General features: G+C 36.8%; 1 protein-coding gene across 2 annotated transcripts in view; it reads left to right on the forward strand.

Moving 5' to 3' along the window:
* Nucleotides 1-121: 121 nt before the first annotated feature.
* The window catches only part of Slc7a2 (solute carrier family 7 member 2), a 63,962-nt gene continuing 38,906 nt past the window's right edge, over nucleotides 122-25,177 (forward strand). The window contains exon 1 of one of the 2 annotated variants that reach the window (XM_010621782.3): nucleotides 122-279. The gene's annotated coding sequence lies outside the window, so the exon portion shown is untranslated. The remainder of the gene's footprint in view (nucleotides 280-25,177) is intronic. The other variant, XM_019207149.2, reaches the window with a different exon arrangement.

Here is a 25,177-nt window from a genome sequence, read left to right on the forward strand (position 1 = left end):
CTCTTCCGCGAGGCGGAGCTCCACGGTGCCCTCTCTGGTCCAGGGCCGTCGGGGGCCGCTGCTGCCGCGCGAGCGCTGGGAAGGGACCTGGCACGGGGACCTTCCTTAGCCACTCCGGTTCCGGGGGACCCTGGGCACCCCTCCCCCGGAAGACAGCGCTGCACGCTCGGAGGTCCTTGGAGTCGCCTGCTGCTTCCCGGGGGTTCTCAGTTGAAATCTGTAACGTGGCTTAGGTCTCTGGAAGGCTTTTCACATCCCGCCGGGAACCTGGTAGGACAGGTAAAAGGGCCCCTTGTGGTGTTTGTGCTGATGTTTTAAAGTCCTTGCGTGTCGTTTTGAACGCGTTTGAGATGGGATATATCTTGTAAGCACGTTTCATTAAGTCTTCAAGCCTTGAACTCAAAGTGACCTTGATCTTGGGGCTTAGGAAATCCTAAGTCCCTCACCCCTGAGCGTCCGTCCATTCGACCAGGTCTAGCCAAAGTAGTAAGACGCTGTACCGTAGTTATTTCGAAGGAGTACAATCAACAAAATTTAGGAAGTTGTATAGGCTTCGAAACTACCTAGATTTAAAGAGTTAAAAAAAGTTCATCGTATTCAAACTTTAAAATACCTAAGTAAAACTGACTAAAAGGGCCTTGAAGTGACTCATTTTGTACTGATGATGAGATTTACCGAGATGTTTGTACAAAAACATTCATCTTTTTAAAAGTAGGCTACCCCAGGTCTTATTTTAATAGAGCTACCTGGACCCAGGGTCTGGGCTAAAAGGTTGTATATGTGGCCTCTGGCCTGCTAGCGATTCATTCTTGTTTGAGCTAGTCTCTTAAAACGCCCCCGGCCCCCAAGCGTTAATAATAATTATTACCTCAGGAAAGTGAAACTTTGTGTTTAGAGAATACACAGGATAGGAATATTCTGTTACTGATATACTTTCTTAGTAATATTAAATACTTTTTTTCTAATTACACTAAAGCTTAACATAAAGACATAATCTCTCAGTGCAGAAGAATATATAAAAATTTTATTTTCTTCCTTCACTAAAAAGTTGATGGTTACTCCAGGGTGAAGGCGAAAGGCTGTTATATGCGTTTCAAGTTTCTTCCCTTGCTTCTTGGTTTGGTTCCACGTTATGCCTTGACTTTTCCATGTCATTGCCTTAAGGCATTTTGAACTTTTAGGGTATGCCATAACCGTGGAGATCACACTGAAGATTTGTGGTATCTATAGAGATCCACCTTGGAGAATCCTTGACATCTGTAGCCTGCCAGCATGGCTCTTTTGATCCCAGTCTTCAGTCATTATCCGTGGATTTAAGAGTTAGGAGCCTATATAGGAGTTTAGAAGCTAAGAGAGGAGACCTGCTTTTTGTGATTATTTTAAAAGTCCAAGAACACTCTGGAGTTTTTCTTCTTGCATTCCATCTATTTTTGCTGCTTGAACATGTGTATCTGAAGGATTTTAAAGTTCGTGTTTCCTTTCTTCCTCTACAAGCACTCAGCTAGAAGTGCCTACTTTTGTGCTACATGGCTCCTCTCTCGCCTTTTATTCTCTTCACCTGTTTCTACTTTGAGTCGTTCTCTTGGCTCTAATGGCAAGACAGGGAACTTGCAGTGGCCATTTCTTATTTTTCAAATGGTTTTCCCATGTAATTTTCCTCTGGTGATTTCTCTATTTAGCCTATGGTCTTCCTTTCGGTTTTGTTAAATTTGTCCCCTGCTGGGTGTGTGTGTTCATGTTCAGAATCATCTGCTGTTTTTATTATGGTGAATGCTATTGGTTTCAACAATTTGATCTGTCTTCAGATATCTTTATTCCTTCACTGAAAACTCTTTCTCAGACATTGGGTAACCCAAAAGATCATCTGTAGCTCCAATCGTGGAGGGATTTTATATTTTTTTTTTCACATTTGTAAAGCTCTCCATTCATGGATTTTAAAAACAACTTTTTGTTTTGTATCTGTATAAAAAATAACACCCACTCTCAATAGATGTGCTGTACTGCATGCGACAGAAAACAAGCAATAGGTGCAGTCTGGTATGGGAGGGACATGCCACTGTTTCATCTTTCAAAGCACACGTGCTTGTCATTTTTGTTTTGCTCGTAGTAATGAATTTAATCATTGCTCTTGTATTTCCTTTTACATACTTGCCTTTCTGGCTGTTCTTTTTTAATTTGTGGCTATGGCTATAAAAATGTGGGTGCCACTGACAAAAACAAACCATACCAGAGATTCATTTTTGTAAGGCACCAGCTAATCAAGATGATCACAGCATGATTCATCTATTAGGTGTTTTTTTTTTCCACCTTAGTAAATATAACCATTATATTCAGTACTACAGCAAAGATTCACGAATGTTTCTGTTCACAAACAATTCAGTTCTCGAACAGAAGCATTTGGCAGAATTTTGCTTCCATTCACGAACTCTACGTCCCCCGCACAAACAAGAATGACAACATCTTCCTGGGGAACAGGACTTTGGCCTTCTTATCTTCCCTAGAATCGGACAAGTTTGTGAACTGAGGCACCACTGTATTATCTGTGGGGGTGAATAATATACTGTAGCTTTTCACTCATGGACTCTTAAACTGTGATCTGAGAAGGACTTCTGCTGCATTATGATAACCTTCTTGCAAGAGGTAGTAATAATTGAAAAAAAGATTTGAGTTAATAAGTTTTTTGTTTAAATGGCTCGATATAAATGTATGGATCATTTCTATTCTCTGACTTTTAGTTTGAATTTCTGTCCTCAGAGATCTGTGGCTCCAAGTGTTTTTCTGGATGTGTACAACTGTGCCACATTGTTGAAAATTTGGGTTTTCTTGACAAAGGACTTTATTCACCTGACATTCAAGCTAAGTGTCATGCATTTATTTTATGCCTTGTCTTTGTCCCCCCTGAGAAATAAACTATAAAAATAAATTTTAAAGTGAAAAACTTTACATGCACATCCTAAAAGAATAGAATGATGCTGCTGTATGCTAGCATCTCTTTCCAGAACTGAGCTGAATCAGGGAATCAGCAGTGAGGCACATCATATGAGAACATTCCATGATCTTTCTTTCAGGAGTTAAAAAAATAAAAGTACTACATTATATTCATTTTTGGAATATTTGGTGAACAATAAATATACAACAAGAAATTGTTACACCTCTTGTTGATTCTTTTTGTTTGTTTGTATTTTGAGACAGGGTCTCACTGTGTAGTTCAGACTGCCCTAGAACTCAATATATAGCCCAGGCTGGTCTCATTCTCACAGCGATCCTTCTGCCTCAGCCTCCTGAGTGCTGGGATTGCAGGCATGCGCCACCACACCCAGCCTTCTTGTTGATTCTTAACTAGTTTTTGCCATAGTTGTGGGGGGTATTTTCAATTCTTTCCTTAACCCTTCCTGATTTCATCCAAGCTGCATAAGTCTTCATACAGTAAATATCTAATACCATGCTCTTTTATGGTCAAGACTCACTTCTTTCCAATGGAGACCTAGTTGTCAGTATATAGAACTTGACATTACCAAAGATACTTGATAGTAATGTAAACTTAAAGCTCACTTTTTATTGATTTTACTTCTGTGTGGGCAGGAAATGTTGCATGAGCTGATAACATAATCATGATCGGGGTCTTTTCTTGCCTTGGCTTTGAACATGTTGGGAAATGATGAGAATGTTGAGTGTAGATAGTCACTACTGGAATTAACAGTTATTTTATATTGAACCACAAAGAAAAATAGTTCCAATTTTCACCATTATTTGTTCACTTAATGTGAGCTGGGGGCAGATTTTCTAAATGTAATATTTTTACTTTCTAAATCACTTTCGGCTTCCTAGAACTTCAAATATATTTGAGCAGTGGCAGTGAGAAATCATTTATATACCACATACAATACCTATTTTACCAAAGCATGAGGATTCTTTACGTTATATTCCCTGTGCCCACTATTCATACTGTCTGGTTTCTTTCTTTTCAGATTCCTTTAAAATATCTTTTTAATACACAACAAAGTTACAGTTACTCATAATGTCAAACTTAAGATGTGAGAAATAAATTTCGAAGATGCACACTCTTCTAATCCTTCTCTCAAAGATGATCCACTATTTTTTTCAACTTTTTTATTAGTACATGTTTGTGGTACATAATGCTTACATTCATTTTAGGAGGTACGTACATGTTCTTTAGCATATCTTAATTCATTTTCTCCTCCCCTCTCCTTTTGTGATACTTTCTGGTTCCTAAAAAAAAAGGTATGCATTGGCAGAAACAGTTGGATTTGACTTTTTGTAAAACTAATGTGCAAAATTTGAATTGTCTTTTTCAGAAGGCATATTTTAAAAAAATGTTTAGGATGGATTATCACCTCTTCTCTTTAACTCTTAGATGGTCACAATCCTTGCATTGTTATCTGCTTTACTGGATGTCAACACCCAGAAGAAAGGGACATAGTTACTTCCCTTTGCTTCTCTAGATCTGGACCATAGTTGTATACAACGTATTTATCTAGGAGGGATGAACTAACCTCTGATGATGGAAAGCTCCCAGCGGAATGTCTCATGAGATATTCTTAGCAACAAAGTTGCAAAGTCCTCATTCCTACTCAGAGGAAATCCCAATCTATCAAACTAATGCACTTGATAGTTTGTTTTACATACAATTACTAAATACAACAAATTTTAGACAGGGAAGCGTTCTTTGTTAGAAACGTGTTCGGGTTAGTAAACTATCACTGGCCGGCTAAAAATATGTTTTAAAAGAAGTGTATTTGCTATAGATTTTTAATTCCCATCAGACATAGCTCTTATACAGGGATTGATTCCACGAAGATGTGAAGCTGAGTACCACTGCCTCACCTTCCAGGTCTGTGGTTCTTAAAAATATACCTTTATAAAGATATCTAATGCTCATTTTTAGAGGTGGGGCATGGAGAGGTAGATGAGAAGCTAATTCATATTTTAAGTCTTAGACAAATTATTAAAGGGATTGCTGGAATAAATCCATTTCTTTTAACTGAAAAAGAATCACAAGGTTTTTTTTGTTTTGTTTTGTTTTGTTTTGTTTTGTTTAATGGCGCCTAAGCAGTCAGAATTCCATTGATCATAATTTTTCTAAAGACACGGGTGTCGTGCGGGTTGTTGGTTCATATAAGACGAATGAATATTCACCTTGGTTCTTGGATTTAGGTACTGGGTAAATATTCATTGTATTTTTTCTAAGTAAATAAAATTTTCTAAAAATTTTGCTTTTCCTTCAAGTACAAAGTATTTTTATCGAATGACTTTCCTTGCATCTTTCAAAATGATAGCTTTTCCCAGACAGTCATTTTTCTTTTTTCCTCCTGAAATTTACTGTATATTCACTTAGACAATGTTCCTGATCTCTTCAAATTAAGGGTATGTATGTTGTACTTCGATCTCGGGCTTATAGTTTGCAGGATGTTTATAACTTGCCTCGGGTTCTTATTATAAAATTCACATGAAAACTTTCTGATAGTTTGTATCAACTTGGATTTGTATTCCTCTGAGAGAAATTTTCTGTTTGCAAAAATTCAGGTGACTCAATAAAGACTTTTGGTCTGCTTTAATGATGATATTAAACAATACACAGGATATTGAAAGCTTATCTTTCAGTCTCCCTTTAGATTATTTCACAATTTATAATCTAGAATTATAGTGATATTTAAAAATAATTATAATTGGCAGTAGTAAATAAATAATGATTTATAGAATTGCCAGTGGTCTCCATTTTGAGATGAAATAGGAATCATTTTGAAGGGCTAGCGTAGCTAATAACTCTCAAGTTTTTCTGTTGTATTTCTATGTTCTTTCTTCAGTGAATCCATGCATATTCAGAGTCCCTTTCCCACCAAGTCCTTTCTTTGGCTCTTTTCTATATTATAGACAAATAATACAGATTCCTAATTATGGAAAAGCAATATAAATAAAGTTCCATCAACAAATTTGAGGTGTTAAAGGTCTTCATCTGGTTAGGTAGAATCGTTATTTATAACTTGAGGTTCTTGCTGTTTGAGAAGTAAAAAGTCTTGAATTATGTGGGAAAAAAATACAAATTGAAAATGAAATAGTTTTTAGTGTTTCCTAGTAAAAGGCAATTACACTTGAACTAATGGAATGTTCTCTGATGTGTCTGAATATAGATTATAGTTCTCTAATATACTGAGAGGGAGCTCCTTTTCCTTTACTCTTGTATGTTCTCCATTCAGAATAAGTTTCTAGTCAGTGGAGGAACCCTAAGACCACAGTGGCTATTCTGTGTAGTAGTGGCTTTATTGGTATTTGAAAGGGGATTATGAATATTTTGTGATAAAAGCATATGTGCTCCCATCCTACCCAGTTCTCTTCCTCATAAAAGAGTGAACATATGTACATGTAAATTGCCCCCACCTCACACAGGTTTGTATAAGATTTCTGGAAGTTCAAGATTCACTGAATTCCAACCAGTATGAACAGCTAGTATTTCAGGAAACTAGAATGAGAATACTGAAGTACAGCAGCCATTTTTATGGAAATGTATCTTAGGAGAGAATTCTTTGGGACAGGATGGGCCTTCTTGCTCATACATCCTTCCTCTTACTGATTTAAGGCTGCTTGTGGCCTCCAAGAAGGGATGGAATTTGGATCTGAGATGTGTGTGGCAGGGGTGGGCATTCTGTGAGTCAAGAGTGCTATGTATAACCATTCTCATATACACCATTATGGAAGTAATTTCCCTGGTTTCAGAGGACCATTTTGGCCTTTCATCTCCAGCATCACCATCTTCCAATTGTCTCAAATGCACAGATTTCCATGTGGCCTCTAGACCAGGAAGTAAATGTGATTCTGAGTACTAGTTAAGATCATCTCAATTGAATATTTGAAAATGTATCCAAAACAGGGAGAAAAAAATGGATAGCAATAGTCAATATTGGTCCAGGGCAGTGATGGTGAACCTTTTAGAGCTTTTGGTGATACAAACAGCCTGCTGTGGCGTGCCTGCCACAGGTTCGCCACCACTGGTCTAGGGATGTCACTCAGTGGAGGAACACTTGCCCAGTATGCTTAAGGGCCTGTGTTCAAGTCTCTCGCACTACATGCACATACGTACACACATCAAAAGCAAAAAAAAAAAAAAAAAAAAAAAAAAAAAAAAAAAAAGTCAGTGTGAGTAGTCAGTATCCCATTTTCTTAACTAAAGCTGCGACATCTGTAGAGTGAAATTAAAATCCACTCACAGCAGTATAGTGTGAGTCTCGTGAATCTGGTGGAAATCTCTGAAATTTAATAAAACTTAATAGTTGAGTAAAACTAAAGAGGTCCTACTCAAGAGCATGCTAAGGATCACTGCAGGACATTTATCAGTTTTTACAGCGTGAAATACCTAAGGCTCTTCCTTTTACTTGTCACGTTTGTTGAACCGTGTCAAAAGAATATCAGTGAGGTAAAATGAGGGATTTTAAAGTTGATTCTTCTGAAATTCTTAATTTTTGCAACACTTGCTTGATATGTGGTTGGAATTTGTTATGTTTTCCCCCCCAAAGCCCTCTTTTAAATTCATTCTGTTGTAGCAGTGGTTACGTGGGTGGAGTAGGTTTTGTGTGTGTGCTATTCATCAAGAAAATAGCATGAAGCCATTTACATGCCATTGAGGAACAAAAGGGGTATTGATAATAATTGTAGTACCGGAGCTGTGAAAACATATCCTAGGCTAGTGCCTGTTTTAAGCTCTCCTGAAACTGAATATTTTACTTTTAAAACAAAATCTTTTTTTAATTAGATAAGTGATGCATGAATAAGGCTTGGTATCTTGAAAATTTTACTTGGTTTTATCACTACATGAAAAAAAAAAAAAGATGCTGTTGTGATAGTTGGTTTTGTATTCCAAACTCTGCACCTAACAGTATGTGCAAAATTTTCTGCGGGAAGTTTCTGACACTTGGAAATGTTCATTTCTAGCCTTCCCAGCCATGGATAGTTACTGAGTTCCCGGCACTACCGGTGTGCCAAGCACAGTATGAGACACATTTGGCAAAGAAGTAAGCTTCTGAGAATGACATTTTAGAGCTCTCCTTTTATGAGTGAGGAAACTCAGGACTAGGGAGGTTTAACTCTTCTAAGGTTAGGTGGCAAGGGACCAAGTGAAGGCTAGAATCCAAGCACTGACTTATAGCTGGACATTCTGCTTTCAGGAAAGCATATTATAATCATTGTAATATCCTACTATGGGTAATCTTATAAATGGGGACCAGAATACATTTTTAACTTTAAAAAGATTTCATATTTTAAAATTTCTTGGAACTTAACATGTTTGGATAAGATATTTAGAGAATATTTTTCAGATGTCAACAGTTTTTAGTAAATGACCTACTTTTACCAAAATAAAAAATGTACTTTCAATCTAAAAAAATAAAGATATTTCAAATATAGTTTATAACCCATTCAAAGTCATTAGGATTTCAATCTTATAAATGGTGCTTTTGAACAAGTGAATTCTGTTTTGAGTACTGTTGTATTATCTTTTTTAAAAAAAAGCTATTAGAAGTGTTACTTCTTCTGATTACCTGGGTAACAGATGGTTTGCACTTAGGTCAGGGAGCCAAACAAAAAAGAGCAGACTTTGCATAAAATTTCTACTGGTGTAGTACATTTTATCTGCACTTAAGTGGATCCTATGAACTTTTTGAATAATGAAGAGCATATTTACATTGTTCTGATCCTTTTTGCTGCAGAGTACAAGAAGGATGTGAAGGACAAATGCTATAGCATTATCACTTCAAAAGGTATTCTTTAAATTATTTATAATAATTTTCTCTTTTTATTGTATTGCTAATTCTATGTGTATTGCATGGCCTGTCTCTTAAAAATGGTAAAATTTTCTCAATGACTTGAAATCTGAAGGCACTCTCCATGTCACTGAACAGTTGGAAAGGGTATATTACCTTAAGTTTTAGAAAGATTTTAAACTTAAACCCTCAAGAGCTACATCCTTTCTGTAAGCCCAGTTTTGAAAGTATTTAGTTAGTAGACTTGTTGGTGGCCATCACCATCCTTTTCGTAGTCCTCAGCTCTTGGGGTAAGTGGTGGCAGAAGGGGCAGTGAGCGTGGGACACAGAGGCAGAGGACTTCCTGGAGTGTGTGTAGCTCTGTTTGCCAGGACTTTGGGCTGCAGTCTTTCCTACCTATCATTTAAAAGTTCAGAGCCTCTGTTTTAAGAGTGGGCCTTTACTTCATCATATATAATTTTAATGCATTACATATTAGACCGGGGGAATCAATAAAGTTGAACGATGATGTAATGTTATTTCTGCTTTATGTCCATGGGTCAGAATGCAGGGTGTTTCTAAGATTTGGAAGAAAAGTGTATAGTTTTTTAAGTACATGCAAAATAAAAGGAGAAAAAAAAAGAATACAAAAATTTTTATTCTTTATTTTGCCCACAGCAAAATGATGTATGTAAAACACTGTTTCAAGGAGTAATTTTTCCTAGTGTTTGACTACCACATCTACTGAAATAATTCCCAGGATTGAAAGTTTCCATATCTCGAAAGACAAGATACATAATATTGCTTTCTAGCCTTAGTACATGAGATTATAGACTCAGAAGAATAAGCCTGTATATTAAATTTTACTTAAAGCAGAACATGTCTGACCATTCCTCATAGGTGTGTTATGTAAGAGTAAGCCGGCCCTTTACAGATGTACAGATAGATACAGCACTACAAAAGTCAAAATGTACTGACTGGTGACATAAATGTAACATTTTCATGCTTAAAGACAATAACATAGTGAGAATATCTCTGGTTATAGGGGGAAAGATCAACATTTTCTCTCCAGCATCTTAATCTTCAATACGACAGCATAGTATTTCCAGCTTTCTACTTCAGTGCTGGGAGGATGGGGGTTGTTGGTGGATTAGAGAAGAATTTAAGTTCCTTTTCTGCCCTGCAGAAGAAAGTAGCCTGTTCTGTGTCATTATTCCCACCAAGGTTTCCCCACTAAGAGCTTCTGGTGATCTCTCCCAATCACATTAGGTATGATGCTACTCACAGATGTTAGGGACCCCGACTGTGCAGCTGGGGTGCCCCTGGGCTAGTGGCTGTTTAAGATAGGATGGCTTATGATCTGAGGAAGAGTCACAGCAGCTTTCAGGTTTTCTTTTCTCCTTCCTTTTTCCTCCTCTTCCATCTTTTCCTTCTCATTGGAAATGTAACCTGAGTAACCCAGTTGAACTTGATCCTGTGCTTGTCAGACGGAACTGTTAAGGCTGAACTGCTTTATTGATTGTGCTGTGAATACCTCTCCAACTTTGCTGTTCTCTCTTGGAGCTTCTGTTTGGTCTTGGAGGATGTGGTTCTGTGCATCTGGCACAGACTAATTGAGTGTGCTGTGTGTGAAGAGTCTGCGTTTAACAAGACTATTCCCTGTTGTCTTCCTTGCACCATTATCTCTCTTGTGTCCCTTTTCTGTCATTCCTGACTCTGTATGCTAACTTCAGGATAATTGAAAACTTCAAAATATTAAAAAAAAACAACAAAAAAAAAACACCCCAGTGAATATGGAGAGTGTACTTTGGTAGCTCTTTAGGACATCTTTATCTAAAAACATTTAATTTCACGGGGAAGATCTCTTTGCAGTTACTCAGAAAAGGGCATGCTTGTGCTTCCTTGGCCTGTGTTGGTCCTCAGTTTTGGTCACTGCTTCTGTGAATAATTTTTAAATAGAGCTAGAAAGGCTCAGTTCATGATTTAAATTTGAGAAATTCCATTGCTGCTTTCTGAAATACTGTCATTACCTAGGTTTGTTATTGTTGTATTCTATATTATCTATTTTTAAAGCATTATATTTTTTAAAACTTACTATGCATAAACATCTGCTGCAGGACATACTTTAGGTCCAATTTCTCAAGGATAATAGCCATTTTAAAAGGACTTACTCTTACAGAGCCCCAAACTTGGGGCTTCTCCAACTTTAAAAATTCCAATTTGCAATTTAAGCTCTTGAAAGTTAAATTTTTTCAATTTTTTATTAGTACATGTTTGTAGCACATAACGATTACATTCCTCATGGGGAGTTGGTACAGGTACATAACACATCTTGATTCTTTTTTCATCTCCTTCCCTCCATCTCTTTGTCCTCTTGCCTTTTGCAAAAGATCTCTCTCTGTTTCCTGTGATCTATCTTTTATTTTGCTCTTTATATTTTGGTTTTCTTTTATAAGAGAAGCCTTGCAGTACTTATGCTTATATGTCTGATTTATTTCACTTAACACTACAATCTCAAAGTTTTTTCTACAAATGATTCATTTATTTTTATGAAAAAACAGTGCTTTGTTGTGTATAAATACCACACTTTCTTCATCCGTTCACCTGTTGATGGATATGTACACTGCTTGCAGGATTTAGTTACTATGAATTGTGCTACTGTAAACATGGATGATCATGAATATGATGTAATATGTAGTATGACTTTTTACTGTAATATGATTACTGCGATATGATTACTTTTTTAACTCAGGAAGACACTTAGAAGTGGAAAAGCTAGGTTTAATGGAATTCCTATTTTTAGGTTTTTTTGGGGAATCTCTGCACCAATTTCCATAATGATTATACTAGTTTACCTTCCCACAAACTTCCAGTGTAGAAATATATCATCTTTGTGTGTGTGTGTGTGTGTGTGTGTGTGTGTGTGTGTGTGTGGTTAAGGATCAATTAGAAGTGGAAAAGCTAGGTTTAATGGAATTCCTATTTTTAGGTTTTTTTGGGGAATCTCTGCACCAATTTCCATAATGATTATACTAGTTTACCTTCCCACAAACTTCCAGTGTAGAAATATATCATCTTTGTGTGTGTGTGTGTGTGTGTGTGTGTGTGTGTGTGTGTGTGGTAGTAAGGATCAAATCTCGGGCCTTTGATTGACACTGCATCCCTAACCTTTTTGATTTTTTTATTTTGAGACAGGATCTCACTAAGTCACTAAACTGCTCTTGCTAGGCTCAAATTTGTGATCCTCCCATGTCAGCCTCCCAGAGTGCTTGGATTACAGGTGTTTGCCACCCTGCCTGGCAGCAGAAACTATATAATTACAACCTTCTTAATGTATTTTTCTTTCCAATTTTGTATCACCACAATGTTGTACACATAAAATTTATTGTCTTACACTTTAAAAAAATATACAGTTCAGTAGTGTTAAGTACATTCCCAGTTATGCAAAAGATCTCTAGAACTTTTTAATGTTGCAGAATTGAAACTCTGTAATCATTTAACAAACCTATACTTTGCCCCAGTACCTGGCAACCACCATTCTTTCGTCTCTGAACATGACTACCATAGGTATGTTGTGTGGGAGAAATCATTGGCCCTGGGGACTGGTTTATTCAGTTTAGCATAATTTCTTCAAGGTTTATCTGTGTTGTAGCACCTGTCAGAATTTGCTTCCTTTTTCTAGACTGATAATATTCCATTGTATGAGTACTTCCTGTTTGTTTATCCTTTTTTTCAATGATGGACACCTGGGGTTCTTCTACTTTTTGGCCATTGTGAATAATGCTGCTGCCAGTGTGGACCTGCAGTTACCTCTTTGAGACTGCTCCTTCTTTTAGGTATATACCCAGAAATGGAATTCCTGGATCACATGGTCATTTTTAATTTTTGAGTTTACAATCCTTTTTTCCACAGTGATGGCACTGTTTTACCTTTCCCCCAACAGCAACAGGATTCCAATCTGTCCACAACCTGATACTTATTGTTCTGTTTGTTGTTGTTTTATACTGGCCATCCTGATGGATGTTAAAGCATTTTATAGGTTTAGATTTGCTCTAAGCTTTAAAAAACAGCACTTTACTATTCACATAAACATTTAAAAAATCTTGCCTGGTTATTTTTCTAAGGTTTAAAATATTTCAGTGTATTGCCAGTATAAATTGTCATCAATATTCATCTGTGTAATAGTAACACACACACACAACACACACACACTATTTCAACCTGCAAATATAAACATTAAAGACAATGGTCTTGATTGTTCCTTACATGGTCCCTGCTTATCCCTTGTAGGATTGCTTGGGAGCAAAACACCATTTGTGAGGCGTCCTTCAACTCAGAGTCCCCACTGATTTGGTTTCAGTTTCTGGGTCCAGGCAGGCAACATAAATGAATGAAACAGGAAGTGCAGAATAGTAAGGAATGTGGGGAAATGTGGTTAAATTGGAGGGTAGTTAATTTTTAAAATACATTGTGACCTAAAATACACATTGGTTGTTGGGAGCAGTGACTGATAAAAAGAGTTAGGAGGAACTCAGAAGAGTCCCTGATAGTCTAGAAAGAGTAGACATGGAAGCTGCAGACCAGAAAAGCCAAAGTTTTATTCTAGATTTCTTTAAATAATGTCAGGACACCATGGTATATAAAGAAATTTCAAATATATCTTCATGTCTTAAAAATACAGATAGAAAAGGAAAAATGGGAAAATATATAACACTTGGTAAGAGATGACTCCATGAAGGTAATTCTAGGATTACTTACAATTTCAAGTTTTTCATATTTTCTCCTTCTCTTAAAAGATTCTTTGAGAAGAAAACTGACTTTTCCTTTGTAGAATGTTCTCTTCTTGATTTTTTAGATTCCATTGTCATTTCTTAGACTTGGCTTCACTGCCTTTTCAGCCAGAAATGTCTTGTAAAGATGATTGGTGAAGGCATTATCTTCAAGCAGATTCTTTTTTTTTTTTTAATTTACAATTCACATCTATCTTACATCTTTGAGGTGCAGCAGTAAGGAGGATAAAGGCAGTGGAGATTCTATGGTAAATTCTACTGAAAAAAAGGATAAAAATCTCCTGTTAGTGTGGAATACGAGTATTTACTGTATCTGATGTGTGGAGTAACTGTAAGTGATAGAGCACTTACTTCTTTTCTCCTTTTTATTTCTCATGGGTAGATTCTTTGCTAGAACTGTTGCTAAAGGCAGTGCTTACTGTTTTCAATTAAATATGCCATGAGATAATAGGGAGAAGGAGATGGAAAGGGGAGGAAAGTTAACACTAAGCTAGAATTGTTGCATCAGGTGAACCTTTACACTTAGGAGAGGTTAAATAAATCAATATTTGTTTGGTCTGAAAATCAGCTATGCAGTGGTGTAATGCCCCTTGTCACTTTTCCAGAGTCATCAATAATGAGGACATACCTTGTGGTTTTTTACTTTGTACGTGACTACTAGTTGTTTGGAGGATGAGGATGTTGAACAAGATGTGAGGTTTGGGGAAATATGGACTTTGTTGTAGAAAAACAACGACAGTTGGTCTGTATACATGCGAAGAACTATGAGTGAAGCCTTAATGTTCAGCTACAAAAACTAATCCTACAATAAAATGATGGAATCTGAGCTGGCTTATTACCCTAGCTTATCGCTGTACCATTCCAACTAAAACTGGCCCGATCCACACAAACGCTATGCGGAAGTGCAGGTGGGAATTATATATGAAAATGTCAAATGGTGCATTCAATATGTATCTGATAAATCTGTGTTTCCTCCCTTTCATCACTGCAAATATACAGCCCTTCCTTGGATTAAGAAAATAATGTTGACTTTAATTTAATTAAGATATTTTATTTTCAGGTGTAAAAGCCACAGGCACAATTTTGATAATAGATGGTAATGGTTCCTGATATTGTCAGAGGTCGTTTGAAACAAAATGTAAGCAAGATGAAAACACAAAACATGATTTTCAGGGCCATATTTGTCCTGAAATATGTCTTGAATTTAGAAATATAGAGAGAATTGTTATATTAGACATTCAAGAAGCCAAAAAACTCAGAAAGGATTGGGAATAAACTAGATAAATTGTAAAATCCATACAGTGTTACAGAAAATATTTTATGTTTCAATAAAAAATCTTAAGCTCTTTATTGTAGGTAGCCTTTTATACTAAATAATTAGAAGTTTTTATAGCTAGGAGAAATGAATTTTAATGTATGTTAGAATTTTTAGTATAGTTGTAAGTCGTGATGCTTATTATTTTTCTCTACTTTTTATATTCTAGTGATTGCATTTTCAATCTTCAGGCAGTAGTGTTTTATGGCTTCGAAAGGTTAAAATCTGTTGGAGATGGAGTTTTTAAAATCCAGTTATTCATATATGACCCTCAAATTTTCTTTTATCAACTGAGTTGAGGTGGGCTGTTAAGAGCCTGGGAACAGGAAGAATTTTGCATTTCACTTTGTTTGTAGGTTAGGTGGTGTAAAAGACAGAGATTATGCAGGTCAAACTTCAGCTCTGTGATTTTGAGCAAATTACTTAACATCTGTGAGTCTCAGCTTTGTCATCTGAAGATGGGATGATTCACCTGAAGTCATTATAAAGATTAAGTAATGCGTGCCAGTAGCCTAACAGGCACTGGGAAAGGAATAAAAAGTCTCAATTGTTACTCATTATTTACCTTTCCTTTTTAAAATTAATTTTATTGGCACATTTAATGTATACAATATAATGACATAATAACATTGTTGGAAATTTGTACATAATCAATCTTGGTTCTTATTTTTCCCCATTCCCCTGCCCTCCAACCCCTCATTTTCATATCCCAAAATCTGGTGTAGAATGACCTTTCTTTTAAATTTTTTAAAATTTTTATTAGTATGTATTTGTAGTACATAATAATTACATTCATTGTGGGGAATTAGTACAAGTACATAACACATCTCAAGTCTTTTTTTCTTTTTATTGCCAGCATCAGATTCATTTGTCTCATACATCTTTATAGAGTTAATTATCATACATACAGATTAATAGCCAGACTTACAGGCCAAAAAAATATATAAAACACATAAAACAATTATACTATGGCCTTTCTTAGAAGAGCAGTGGCCTTAGGATCGCTTTTTCTTTCCCATTTGATATTCTCAGTGTATGCTCCTTGTTCCCTTTTTCTTTCTTTTTTCCCCCCAAAGCATCAGAAATAAAAGAAGTAGTATTCTGCAACTCTATCTATTGTGAATTTCTCTTCAGCTACTATACTAAGTTAGATGATGTAATCATTAACTTATACTGGCTTTTCACCAAGCAGTGGCGACAAGTTTCTTTCCTAAAGGCACGCTCTGGATAGTATTTCATCTCAGTTTAGAATGTCTACTTCATAACATGACTATTTATTTGTAGAGAACTGCCTGTGCTTCGCTTTCTGGGATGTGGTTATAAACACTTTGCTGTTCAGAGCACTTCTGTTTCCTCTACGTCTTGTTCATCATGGGAAACTGAGCTCTGAAAGAAATGGAAACTTCACACTCCTCTCTTTTCTTGGTGCAAAGCAATCAGAATTTCAGCAATAACAAAACAGAAGTTAGCCAAAATTTTTTTCTGTTAATCCATGTTATATAATATTTCAGCCTTGATTTTTGTATCCTAACTTTAATATAGACTGGATCATTTGTACAACAGATATTTATGTCTCACAGTTCTAGAGGCTGGAAGTCTGAGATCAAGGTGTCAGCATGGTTGGCTCTGGTGAGGGTTCTTTTCTTGACTGATGGCCACCTTCTGTGTTCTCGCATGGTGGAGTGACAATGCCAACTCCAGACTCTTCTTATTAAGACACTAATTCCACAATGGGAGTCCGGCACACATGACCTCACCTCCAAATACTTTCACACCGAGGGTTAAAACTTTACATGAATTTAGGGGTGGAGCACAAATATTCAGTCCATAACAACTACCTAGTACTAAATCATTCTCAAAGTAGAGGTACTGTAATAATAGTACCTACCTCATAGATCTGTTGAGTAATTTAGTTAGGTTAGTATGTGTAATACACTTAGCCCACTTCCTAAAACCCAATATTCATTTGATGGTTGGCATAGCAGCACCAGAAATAAAAGTCATAGTAGTGGTGGTTGATCCACTCTATGAACCTGTCTTTTTCCAGGAACTTATCAGAACTCTTCGTAAGTTTTTAGTGATGAATGAATTAGCAAAGGTTAAAGTCTTTTTTTCCATGTTCCTGCTGCAGTTTTCCTTCAGAGGATAACTGAGTTTCCTGATCCTGTTCCTCCAGTTATCTCTGTCTCTGTCTCTTTCTGTCTCTCTCTTATCTCTACTCTATCTCTAAATCAGCCCCAACTGAGACTGTGGACCTAGTGGGCTTCTCTTTTGCCCTGGACCCTGCCTTATGTGTCAGTGCTTATTTTCATTTGCTTTGTGGCTCCCTAGTTCTGCCTTCAAACACTTCACATTATGTCTCTTTTTCCCTGGTATCCCCTCTTGTCTCCATTATTTACTTCACAATCCTGTATATAGAAACAATGAAAGTTTCTCTGGGTCTTCTGAATGTGGACAGGCAGTTTCCTAAGATAGTCAGTTTCATATTCAGTTTACCAAGCCAACTCTTTTCTGATTGCTTACAGTGTCCTCTAAAATCTCTTCTCCATAAATCCTTCCACAGATCCAGGAAGAGTACCCTGCCTCTTCTTCTGTGAACCCTGGGAATTCAACATTGTTGTCTATTAGAAGGACATATGATTAATTGAAGTGTCTTTTCCCACACAATGAATTAGAAGAGTTTTTTGTAAGAAAGAATGAGTGGTTATCATGGAAAAACATCTACATTAAAACTATATTTTACTAATTTGAATGTTTTTGTGCTGACTTTAGAATTTGGGGCATTTTGAGACTTTGAAAAGTAGTCTTAGAATATAGGATTTGGGTAACAAATAGCAAGCATGTTTTAGGATAGAATCTTGAAAGGTAGAAACTTATTGTAACTCATGTTGTAGCAAGATGTATTTCAAAGCAAAGTCATCTCAAGCTAAGGGGAACCTGTGAGTGTATATGTATACATACTCATATTCTTTAATAGAAATTATCAGAATTTTTCAGAACACAAATTTACTGTAACTTCAAATTATTAAAAATGTTTTAGTATCTTGTTCAATTCAGAGGTATCTAGTAAATTCCAAAGGAAGACGTCATATGAAGACACATTGGACAATTTCTGTTCCCAGCTTTATCAAAAGAGCATGAAGATGGGGAGATAAGCCACAAACATCTCCTGCTGTCCTCCAGGGCTCAGGGGACAAATACCATCCTCAGAGAGGTCAATAGGATGTGATGGCCTCTCAAAGAAAAGAGGGATCATTCCCACTAGAGAGGACCAAGACAGTTTCATTGAGCAGGTAGGATTTGAGAAAGACCGCAGGAGAGCAGTAGGAAGGGGTACCTGCAAGCAGAGATGAGGTCACAAGACGTTCTTGAGAGGGAGACAGCATGAGCAAAGGACTTTGGAAAATAGGAAACCTGTTGGCTACATAGCACACAATTTCTTTTGACCCAAGTAAGGTAGAATATAAGGGGTATATGGGAAGATGAGGAGGAATCGTTGTGGTAATTTCCACTTACTGAGTGCCTACTATGTATCAGCATTTCATTAACATTTCACTTGTATTACCTGATTTAATCATAAAGAAGGTAAGTCTGGAACAGAAATTGTGTCATGGTAGTCACTGAATGCTAGGGTGAAGACTGTGTTTTGGCTCTCGGTGAGGTGTCTAAGTTGTAACAAGGAGTGATTAAAATTCCTGTGAAGCTAGGACCAGGGGATGAGCTTTAGATTGAAGGAATCCATAAGCCTGGAAATGCCCATAGCACTAGTAGTGAAATTTTCCTATTTGCAAATTTCTAAATCTTTAAGAGTATATATATTTAAATAGAATAGCATGTTAGTTTATAAAAGGAAGAAATCAGGCCCAAATGTGGAGGAGGCAGGTTTCTTTGTGCTTTTGTTTTCTGCTTAAAGTTTTCTGTCAGGCAGCTCTCACAAGTATGACAGAGTGCTGCTGGTTGTCAACACCAGCTTCCCAGTTTGTAATCTGGGCACGTACATGAGTATCTGAAGTTAGGACTAGGCTCTCAGTCTCCCTTAAGGTATACTCTGACCATAGGACTATAGCTAATACCAGGTAAAGTGTCCTTTGACGCTTTTAGGAAGTATCTCTTACAAAGAGAATTTTCTCTGGCCAGGGATTTAGCTCAGTGGCACTGTGCCTGCCTCACAAGCACAAGGTAAGTCCTCAGTTCGATCCCTGGTATCAAAAAAATAAAAGAGAAGTTTCTGTTCTTCCCCTCCTACTTTGTACTAACTAGAATGCAGGATGTACTAACTAGCATGTGCTAATTTAAATAGAAAGGAGGGCTGGAGTTTGTGAGTATTGATTTGTGCCTACAGAGCTGCTATATACAAAAATTATAATGTATCTTAAAAGCAAGTCAATTCTGTTACCTGCTTTAAGGTTAAGTTTTCAGTGCTAAGATACATGTCACTGGAATGACCTTTTATAAACCAATTTCAGGCTTAGCATTTTTTTAGATGTGCTTTGGTATTTAAAGAAAACAGTATCATAATGATCCTTTCTCTGATTAGTTGATAATGGCTATCTACACTTTTCTGGGTTTTTTGTTGTTGTTGTTACTGTTCATTTGTTTTATTTTTGTCTTTTGTAGTTCTTGACTTTTTTAGGAAAATAGATTTAAAGTGTAACATTGAAGAAATAGAGGTCAAAGAAATGTTTATATTTCAGGAAAATGGAGGGAACTGGGTAGAGAGTTTAAACAGTGTTTGGTGTACTTTGTATCTTCTCCCATACAAAAAGCTTGCTTATGACGTATGTTCTTTGTGATTGATGGCAAGGGAACAGAGTGTAAGGCTGTAAGAATTTGCATCAGATTAACTTTGGCAGGATTCTGATGGTTCTTGATACTTAGTTGTAGGCAGTTTCTGTCCAGTTAGTTTGTGTGGACCTCTTGGTTAAGGAATTACACTGATGGAGTTCTGACTCACCCACACCAACTCCTGTCTGCCATCCACCTAGTACATCTGGAATTCTGTTCCTGAATTGGATCACTGTGAAAGCAGCCATGGCAGGCCTTAGCCCAGAGGGGAGCCAGAAGCCCCAGGGAAGGGCTCTTCACAGGAGTGAGACGTGGCACTGGGTTGTGGCTCCTTTCAGCTTTCTGGCAGCAAGTCTCTCGTTAGCATGGGGTGCTGGGATATGCTTGGCTAGGGCGGAAAACCCAAGAGGCAAACCCTTGAAGAAAAACCCAGCTTTTGTGTCCATGCCCAGAATGATGCATTGCTAGTGTACAGCCAGTTGTAAAAGAAAGAAATCAATCCCAAATGTGGAGGAGGCAAGTTTCTTTGTGCTTTCATTTTCCTGTCTAAAGTTTTTCTGTCAAGTAGCTGTCACAGAGGAGATTATCCAGTGGCCATGGTTAAGGAAATTGCGTTTGAAAGTTTTTTAACTGAGAATATGAAATATCATTGAGATTGTGCCCTTCATGGTCACAGTGGCTTCAGCAACCTAACCACTTAAGCAGGAGGAGGAAAGGATCTGGTTCATCCCTAGGGCCTTACAGACTCACAGCCTTACTGTCTACAAGAAGCTGGGCTGAATATGTGTCCTGGGACTTGAGTGTATCGTGTGCTTCTCATTTGTATCATTCTGGTAAGTGTAAGGGAGGAGACACAGGGCAGGATTCTCATAGTATTTTATCGTGTTTTACCAGATTACTGGTTGTCAGTATCAGCTTCTCTATTTTTTACCTGGACAAGTACACGAATACCTGAAGTGAGAACTAGATTCTCAGTCTCCCTTGAGGCATACTGTAGCCATTGGACTAAACTAGCTAATAGCAAATAAAGGAAAGTATCCTTTGTAACTTATAGGAAGTATCTTTTTAAAAGAGATGTTTCTCTTCATCCCTTTCTACTTCCTACTAGAATGCAGAAAGAAGTGCTGGAGTTTGAAAAGTTTCTTCAGACCATGAGGTTAATTCCATGTAGTGTGTTGACAGGGGAACAAGTTAAGAGCCGTTGCCGCTGGTCTCTGGGGCTCAGTGAGGTGGCCTTTTGACCCACCTGACAGCGATAAAGGCTTCTGGTCCAAACTGCTGTTGTCTGGGGTTTTCTGTCACTGACATCTGAACTTCATTCCAGTAAATGCAGGGGACTTTGTGGTAGAAGTAGTAAAACTGAAGCTAAGCAAGGGAGATTAAATTTAACCACATCTTAAATAAGTCACACATGTATAAATACTGAATAGTTTCTCTGGTGCGAAAAACTATAATGGGACATAAGATCCTAATGATATAATTGAAAATGTGAAATAGGAAGAAAAGGGATAAAGGTGTAGGGGAAGTGGGAGGGAAGGGGAAAGGTACTAAGAGAAAAAATATATGAGAAAATGAAAAAATGGAAATAAAGTATTTGTATAAATAGGGAAGGGAGGAGGGGGTGAAGGGAGGGCAGGGACAAGGGGAAAAATGAGAACCAAGACCTGTCATGTAAAGGTACAAGATCCCAATGATGAATGTAACTGTACTGTATACCTAAAATGTACCAATAAACTCAATGAGGAAAAAAAAAGTTTAACCACATCTAACTGTATATATATCTTTGGAAATATTTTTTAAAAAATAGTGAATAGGGTTTTTGACTGGCAGAATCCGGGATAAGAGTACTAAAGCATATGGCACTGTTATTCTCAGGTAGCTTATGTGTAGTTCTTTTTACATAAAAGTGGGGCCATTAAAAACTTGAAAGATTTGTGTGACTCTACATTTCTAAGAAAGCTATAAAGTTATCCTAAACTTAAGTATATTTATAAGCTTCCCGTTGAGTTTTAGAGTGGATTTGTGATTGAGCTAACTGCATTGACAAATCTGCATTGTGGTCAGATTTGGATGATAAATGGTTTCCTTTGAGGCTAGTCTTACATTTTTATGACCTTTTTATGTTTTCCATGGGCCATGAAGGAATGTGGATTTCTAATTTCTAGATGTGGAGTTCTTTGTATCTTAGTACAACACATTTATTTTTGTACTTGTATGTTTGTTTATTGTCTCCCCATTTAGAAGTAATTCTAAAGGTAAGGGCTTCTCTCTCTTCAGTGTCTAGAGCCATGGTGATACATAGTAAATCTGAATACTTCTTAGGAGTTAAATCAGGTTAAGTGAGATATTCCCATCATCTGTAGCCTTGGTTTTTTTTTAAACAGTGCTTAAGGAACAAGGATCAAAATGTATACTAGATATTGGGAAATGGGAAGAAAGTGTTCAAATGAAAAGGGGAATGAGTGGTGAGGGGGAGGAAGGAGGGGACAAGAAAAAAGAATGGAGGGAAAAAATGGAAACAAGGCTTTTGCAGATAAGGGGAGGGGTGAAAGGGAGGGAAGGGGAATGGACAAAAAGAAGAAGCAAGATAAATCACGTACAAGTATATCTAGAATGTACTAGTAAAACAAAAAGAAAAAAGATTGGAGCTGGGTGGAAATAAAACACAGTGCTTGAAGGAAATTGAACTCTCACTGTGAACATACATTTAAGTTTGTCTCTATAGTTCTCTCAGTTTTTGCCTCCTGTATTTTGAAGCTGTTTTATTAGTACATAGTTGTAGTTTGTCTTCAAAAGGTTCATGGATTGGAAGCTTGGTCCTCAGTTTAGCAGTGGTGAGAGGTAGTGAAACCTTTAGGAGGTGGGGCATTATTGGAGTTGGTTAAGTCACTGGGGTCACTGCCCTTGGAAGGGGTTAAGGGAGTTCTTCTTGGACTCTGAATTAGTCTGCATGACAGGGTTGTCATAAGACATGATGCTGTCCACCTGCTGGGTCTCAGCAGTGCTAAACTGATGATAGTGCCATGCCCTTCCCCTCCAGAACTATGAGTTAGGTGGACATCTTTTCTTTATAAAATATAAAGCCTTAGATATTTTGATATAACAAAAAATGGGCTGATATAGACATACAAATTTAGAATATTTCTCCCTAACAAGTTAATATATTTTCATTATTTAATGGCCCTAATTATCAGACCTTTTACCATAAAGTCTGCTGTTTCTTTTTTTTTGAGTTTATTGGTGCATTCTAGGTATACAGTACAGTTACATTCATTTTTGGGATCTTGGACCTTTACATGACAGGTCTTGGTTCTCATTTTTTCCGCCTTGTCCCTACCTTCCCTTGTTTCTTAATATAACTACCCCTATTTTATTTTTTATTAGAGTTTACCTATTTTTTTCTCTTTTTACTGTATTATTAGTGTTTTCTTGTTTTGTTTTGTTTTTTTACTTTATTATGAATGTTGGCCTGATTATTTTTTCTCCATCCATTCCAGCATTTCCATGTTCTTTTAATTTGCTTTTTCTCAATGATAACTAGAATTTTTTTTAAAAAATCCAGATACTCCCTCATTTTAACAGGAAATTCACACATTTCTATAAGCTTTATGTTTTATATGTTCCCCATTTCTTTTATTCTTTTTTCTCCTTTCTTGCATTACAGTATTTAAATTTTATTTTTGCATTTATTTCCTCCACATATTTGAAATATATGCTATATATATCTTTTCTTTTGGTGCTTAAATCTGAAAGTTATCATTGCACACTTTTTTTTTTAAACTCCTCTGACTCTCTTTCCATTTAATGAAGAACTTGGGATATGTGAACTACAAAAGTCCTCAACTTACATGTAATTTTAGTGTTCTGTTTTAGTTCAGCAATTTTCTTAACTGTCCCCAATATGCTACTGAATTCATTCACTAAATTTTTAATTCCTATGATTATAGTTCTCCAGGAGGAAAATTTGGTTCTTTTAAAAATCTGCCCGTTTATTGTTAAATGACTGCTTTGATTCATTTTTTTAAATTCATTCTTTTATTTTTAAAAACCTTTTCTACGTAGTTATTCCATATGCTTCCCTGAAATTTCTCATATCTGAAGTTTTGGAGGCTTTGGTTTGTACTAACTCTGACAGGTAGTGGTTTATTGTACTGTGAGTATCTGTGAAAACCCTCAAGGCCAAAATAGGTTGTGCTGTACTCTGGATTGGGTCTGCATTCGTGTGGCGTAACAGGAGCCTGTTTTATTAGGTGCACAAAGGTGCTGTGGGCGTGGGCAACTTGGGTGCCCTCTTTTTCCTGCCCTACGCAGTGGTCTGGTTTTCAGCTCTCATCTGTGAGGAGGACCTGGCAGTTCTGCATAGGCACCCATCTCCTTCACATTAACTTTCCGCCCACTGTTGTGCTTTCAACTCATTTGCATTGCCCTCCCTCTGCCCCACCCGCTCCCTCCCTTTCTATCTTCCCCCTTGTGACATTTTTATTACTTTCTGCTTAGTGTGACAACATCACGTTTTCACTTATTCAGAATTTAATTGTAGTTTTATAGGAAAGCTCTTCAGATTATCTAGCCCACTGTACTTTGGGTTCAAATTCCCATGTAGTTGTCAAGAATTCATAGTACAAGCATAATTCAAAATTTTCAATATGTATTTATGATTTGGCAAAAATATCCTTGTATATTTGGGTTGGGGATTTAGCTCAGTGCCACTGCACCTGCCTCACAAACACCAGGTCCTGAGTTAGATTCCCCAGTACCAAATAAATAAAATTAAAAATCTTTATATCTTCAAGAGTTAACAGTAACATATATTTGTAAGATTTAGCATCTTATTTCTCAACTCTCTTGACATTTAAAATACCGGTTGAGTAACCCTAACCTGAACAATCTAAGAACTGAAATATTCTGAAAGTTGAAACTTTTTAATGCTTGTGATGCTCAAAAAGTTTCAGATTTCAGATTTTAGGACTAGGGATGCGCAACTGATAAAATTCTACAAATGCTTCAAAATCCTCACCTCTTTGAAATCTGAAACTTATCGTGCCAAGGATTTCATTAAGGGATACTCAACCTGTACTGTTTGGAATGTCTTTGGTAGACTCTAATGTCAGTGTGCTGATGTTTAAACACAAGGGAATTTTGTGTAGAGAGACTGCGCAGAATCCTCAAGGAGCGTTGTTTTACCACTGAAAATAAGAGTCTGAGGAGCAGAAACCTATCTGACCATGTCCAAAATCTCAAGCTGCTCCCAGAGTGGGCTACTTTAAGAGCTTGCTTTTATCTCTATGTATAAGATCAAATGAGTATAGGTGGTAATATTATACCTGATTCTATGAGTGCTATCTTATAGTTCTGTTTGATGCCTACATGAATGGGAGTAATTGTTTTGTTGTTACTGCCTTTGTAAAGGGGCAAACAAAGCAGTTTGTCTCGTTTTCTTTTGTTCCACCTTAAGAATCAATAAAATAATTAACCGAAATATTTGTGCATTTATTTATGCAGTTATAACTTTTCACCTTACCCTGAGTTTTTTGTTT

Source organism: Fukomys damarensis, unplaced genomic scaffold (genome assembly GCF_012274545.1).
Source record: "Fukomys damarensis isolate Sample0158 unplaced genomic scaffold, DMR_v1.0_HiC HiC_scaffold_18, whole genome shotgun sequence".
Lineage (NCBI taxonomy): Eukaryota > Metazoa > Chordata > Mammalia > Rodentia > Bathyergidae > Fukomys > Fukomys damarensis.